General features: G+C 35.7%; 1 long non-coding RNA gene across 1 annotated transcript in view; it reads right to left on the reverse strand.

Annotated features, from left to right (window-relative positions):
- Positions 1-2853, reverse strand: part of LOC117286360 — a 55015-nt gene extending 52162 nt beyond the window's left edge. The window contains exon 1 of the long non-coding RNA XR_004517513.1: positions 2632-2853. This is a non-coding gene — a long non-coding RNA (uncharacterized LOC117286360). The remainder of the gene's footprint in view (positions 1-2631) is intronic.
- Between the last annotated feature and the right edge of the window lie 3147 nt (positions 2854-6000).

Genomic DNA, 6000 nt, shown 5'->3' on the forward strand with positions numbered 1-6000 from the left:
AAACAAGCACATGGGATTCAGAACAGAGACACTGAACAGGTGTTATATAAAAATCAGAAACAAGTATATTCACTGTCACCACTATGCAGTCACATGAAACCAAACTTATGTGATGTTATAAAGCAAGAGCACAGAAATAAATGACATAAGGATTCAAATGAAAGAAATAAAGTCACTGTCTATGAAGGAGTAATCAAGATGTTAGAAAAATGACATTTTAGAACAATGACAGGGAGACCTATGCTACCAAACACAGGATCAATTGGAAAAAAATCATAGTGGTTCTCATAGTATTAATATTCACTAAATTATCTCAGTATAATAAAGCTTGATGATTTCCAATAAAAGCATAAATTACAAAGAAATAACTCCTCTTTAGCTCTCAAAGACAATATACATTCACTACAGAGAAACCTACTAGTCATCTGCTCATTTATTACATCACCAGTTTTTACCATATTAGAGTTAAAATGGAAAAGAATAAAAGTGTTTATTAGTAGAATCAGAAAGTAGAAGTATAGATCGATGACATGTGATATAGTTAATATTTTAGAAAAAAGTAATTTAACATACATTTACTTTGAAAATTCACCTTAAGATTTTAGCAAAGATTTCAAATGCGTGCTTTAAAAAAAAATAACTAGAGGGTGAAGGGAGGGCAGGGACAAGGGGAAAAAATGAGAAGAGAACCAATTCCTGTCATGTAAAGGTACAAGATCCCAATAATGAATGTAACTGTACTGTATACCTAAAATGTACCAATAAACTCGATGAGGAAAAAAAAATAACTAGATGCTCATTCCGTTCTGCTACCCCATTCAGTCTATGCCAAGAAGATGTTTTACTGCAGAGAATAACTTCTCATCTTCTGCTAGAAAATAAGGCCTTCACACTGAGAACTGATCTTCTACACCACCACTCATTTATACATCCGACTTTACAAACTTATACATTACCTCATTAGAAATCTGCAAAATCTTCAAAGAGAAACTAAAAACATTAATATAAAATTAGAGATAATGTGAATACATGGGGAATAATTTAGAGCCTTGGGTGTGATGATGTAATGTGCTACAAATTCTTCAAATTACATACTGAATACAATCATATACTTAATACCAGTGAATCAAGCTATAAATTTGATGATCTTCTAAGCTCTCTCCTGAAAACAAATGACAGTGCTATATTTTTCAGATTTCAAATAAAGAGAGAAAATGTAGGGAAAGTTGGGGGACAGGCAGGGAAAATTAATTCTGGCAAATAAAAGAGTTAATCCCCTTCTAAGGAGAGTAGCTAAGAAAACAGAGAGAGCTGATAAGGCTCAATTCCTTTCTCCCTCCACCTCCAGTTAAGCACAAAAGAAACTAAATGAGGGAGGGCTGTTTTATAACTCACTTAGATATTAATACACTAATACCTGGACACTCCCACACCCATATATATTTCAACATTCTCTCACTATATTAAATTACTAAAATGCACAGAGTCTTTTCACTAGGCCTTGAACGTAACTGCTGTTCATCTCTCCTTTTTTCCAATAAAGTGATTTGCTCTGTATTCAAAAAAAGAGATTTTGTTTCTCCTAACTTTATATCTCTAATTTTTTATTGGTTTAGATTGTTTGTTTGTCTGTTTTTTACTAATCCTAGATGAAAATCTAACCTCAGGAGAAGTAACAAAAAGGGGTGAGGCATCCCCTCTCATTGTGTGGAACATGCTATGTATTTAAATCTGAATCTCAGACAATATATAAACACATAAAATTTATAAGAAATTTTAAATATACTTCTGATTTACTCAAAACATATTGAAAAAAGTTGGCAGTACTTCTTCAAGAAGAAGAGATAAATGATCATTCCTTGTAGTGGTGAAACTGCTCATTTTTTAGGTCAAATGAATCTGATCTTTGCACCACAGTCTTTTTAAGGTGCAATCCAGATAGATTCCAGAAAATTATAAAATAAGGTTACTTTAAAATGCAAAAAGAATAACAGTATTTCTGCACAGCAAAGAAATACTGGCCAAAGTTAACAAGAAAATGAAAATTTGGAGAAGTTTTTTTTTTTTTAATTTCCACAGGTAATAAAGAAATACCTAGAAAAACAAATAATGTATTGTATCCAAAGAAACAAATAAAAAGAATCTTCACAAATACAAACACATGTTTAAGTAAAAAATGTAAAGAAGAGCTTAGTAAAATGAAAAAAGAAGGCGTAAAATGAGGCATAAAAACAAAAAAAATGGAAAATAAGCAATTGAGTTTTGTTGTGAATCAAATTAGAAAAAGTCTAATGTTAACGGTTAAGAGAAACTGGAAGGAAGAACTGCTATCTCTGGTGTGGATAGTGTACGTTATGATGAAAATGCAGAAACTGCACCAAAAAACAGATGTATCTGTGGCATTTTCTCCAGTCTCTTCTAGGGCAGCGAGATAGAGTGATCGCGGTAGCATCCCATTAGATAGCCTGCTTTCCAGTAACTGAGGGGAGGAAGGGGAGAGTGAGTCCACTGAAGCTGACTCCGGAGCAGACACTGGGAACAAGAGTCTCCCACTGCTGCTTCTGGCCCCTTCCATAAACAAACCTTAAACTCATCCCACCCCACCTCAGCACACCCATCCCACACCGTTACCATTGCGTGGCTTCCAGAGTGTGTCCCACGCTGCTCGTAGCTGGCAAAATTCACCGAGCGAGGTGATCTAGCCAGCGGGAAGTCAGCAAGGATCGCAAGACTTCCAAACCGAGGCAAGAAACAGCCCTCTTGCTACGGCCCACCTGATTGGACAGTTTATAGTGTCCCGTTGATTGGCTCCTGCTCTGTTGCCCACCCTAAGAGTTGAAAGTGACAACGGAAAACTAATCTGCAACTGTATGGGTGGAGCCAGACGACAGTAATTCAGTGACTTCTAGATCAGTGTCTTTCCCAGGATGTCACCTGACCTAACCTGAGTAAGGATTGCATTTAAGCAGAGCTTGCTGTGAGCTTTACAGAGATGCTCCGGGGATCTTACTGGATTCTGTGGACTCTTCCCGTGTGTTCCTCATGAAAGTGAGATCAAGCATGTGTGCAGTCAGTACACCATGGAAGAAAACCCTGACGTCAGAGTACGTCCTGAGTCCAGGATAAGTCAGGACACAATGGAACAGAGGGAGGGCCTGAGATTGGGAGAGATTCTCCAACAGAGTGAAGAGACAACCCATAAGGTGGGAAAAAATTCTAGTCTTAGTCCCTCAGATAAAGGAATCATGGCTAGATCATACAAAGAACTGAAAAAAATCAGCCCGCCCATTTAAAGACCCAATCCAGAAATGGGCATTTGTAATGAATACACACTTCGCAGATGAAGAAGTGCAAACAGCAAATAAATATATGAAAAAATATTGAACATCACTGATCAGCTGAGAGATGCAAATAAAAACGACCTGAGATACCATCTCACTCCAGAAAGAATGGCTTCTATCAAGAAATCAACCAAAAACAGATGCTGGTGGGGATGTGGTGAAAAAGGAACCCTTCTCTACTGTTGGTGGGAGAGCAGACCGTTGCCAACACTGTGGAAATCAATGTGGAGGCTCCTCAAAAAACTTGCTTTAGAGATTCCATTTGACTCAGCTATTCTTCTTCTGGGTGTCTTCCCAAAAGAATTAAAAGCATCACACTGCAGCATTATATGTGCACCCATATTTATAGCTACACAGTATGTAATAGCTAAATCTTGGAAACAATCCAAATGCTTGTCGACTGATGAATAGATAAAATGTGGTTTTGCTATACAATGAAATACTATTTGGCCATAAAGAAGAATAAACTTGGAGACATTTATAGTGAATGGATATACCTTGAAGCTATACTCTTAAGTGAAACAAATTGAACACAAATGTAAATATCACACTGTCTCTCTGCTGTAAAAGACTGAAAATATAAATAGGGACCAAAATGTATAATAGACAATATGAAATGAGAAAAAATTGTTCACTAGGGAGGGGGAACTGAAGGAGAAGAAAGGGCAAGGAAGGAAGGAAAAACAAAAAATGAGAAAAGAAGGAAAAATGGAAATAGGGCTTTTGTAAATATGGAGTCAACAACTGCGATCTCATCTTATTAAAAAGCTTCTGCACTGCAAAAGAAACCATCAACAGAATTTATAAACATATAAAAAAATGTTCAACATCACTGGTCATTCAAGAGATGCTGATGAAAACAACATAGATTCCACCTCACCCCAGAAAGAATAGCTGCTATTAAGATATCAACCAATAATAAATGCTGGCGGGGCTGTGGGGAGAAAGGAACCCTTCTCCATTGTTGGTGGGAGTGCAGACCAGTGCAACCAAGATGGAGACCGGTGGAAATCAAGATGGAGGCACCTTAAACAATTAGAATTAGAAGTCCCATTTGACTCAGCTATTCCTCTGCTGGGTATCTTTCCATAAGAATTAAAAGAATCATACTATTACACTATCATAAATGTTCACCCATGTTTATAGCAGCACAGTTTGTAATAGCTAAAGCTTGGAAACAGCCTAAATTGCTCATCAACTGGAGACTGGATAAAGAAGATGTGCTTTAAAAAAAAAATGAAATGGAGTACTACTCAGCCATAAAGAAAGAGAAACTAGAGACATTTATAGCTAAGTGGATGCACATTAATGACATACTCATAAGTGAAATAAATAAGACACACATGTGTAAATACTGAATAGTTTCTCTGGTGTGATAAATTAAAAGTGTAAATAAGAATCAAAATGTATAATTGATATTGTATAATAGGAAAAAGTGCCTGAAGTTGTTGGGGAAGTGGGAGGGGCAGGGGAAAGGTATGAAGGGAAAAGAAAAAAATAAGATAAAAGGAATAAAATAGAAACAAAGTCTTTGTAAATAGGGAAGGGTGGAGGAGGTAAAGGGAGGCCATGGGAATGGGGGAAAAATAAGAATCAAAATACATCATGTAAAGGTAGAAGATCCCAATGATGAATGTAACTGTACTATATACCTAAAATGTACCAATAAAGAAATGTAACTGTATTGTATACCTAAAATGTACCAATAAAGAAAAAATATTTTTAAAAATTTTTATTATATATATATATATATATGCAGAAGATTGAACCTAGCCCCATTTCTCTTACCATGTACTAAATTAAAATCAAAATGGATCAAAGACCTAGATATGAAAGCAGAAACACTTAGGGTTGGGCATGAAGATGCATGCTTAAAATCCTAGCACTTGGGAGGCTGAGGCATGAGGACTGCTGTGAGTTCAAGGCCAGCCTGGGCTACATAAGTGAGTCCAAAGTCAGCCTGAACTATATAGTGAGACCCTGCCTCAAAACAAACACAATCTGCTGAAAGATAAACTAAGAAAAACTCTTGAAGAACAGGTGTAATCACTTTCCAAATAGAACTCCTCTTACACAAGAAATAACATTAAGAAAAAGGAAAAACTAGTAAAAGGAAAAATATAGTAAAAAGACAACCTACAGAATGAGGAAAACACATTTTTTGCTGGCTATCCATTGCCCAAAGGACTAATATCTTGAATATATAAACTCAAAGAAATTAGACTACCCAAAATAAAAGACCCAATCAAAAATGGGCAAATAAATGAATAGACACTTCTTAGAAGAAGTACAAATGGGCAATAAATACATGACAAATAAATAAATAACTCTGATGATTAGGGAAATACAAATTAAAACAATTTAGTTTCCATCTTACTCCAGAAAGAATGACTATGATGAAGAAATAAAATGCTAGTGACGCTGTGGAAGAAAAGGAACATTTCTACATTGTTGGTGAGAATATAAAGTAGTACAACGACCATGGAAATCAGTATGGAGATTCACAAAAATAAACACTTAAAAATAATAATTCCATTTGACCCAACTACTTCCCTTCTAGTTATCTTCCCAAAAGACTTAAAAATATCATATTACAATAATACATACATTTCCATGTTTAAGCAGCAAAATTTATGACAGCTAAGATCTTGGAAGTGGC

Source organism: Fukomys damarensis, unplaced genomic scaffold (genome assembly GCF_012274545.1).
Source record: "Fukomys damarensis isolate Sample0158 unplaced genomic scaffold, DMR_v1.0_HiC HiC_scaffold_16, whole genome shotgun sequence".
NCBI classification, from domain to species: domain Eukaryota; kingdom Metazoa; phylum Chordata; class Mammalia; order Rodentia; family Bathyergidae; genus Fukomys; species Fukomys damarensis.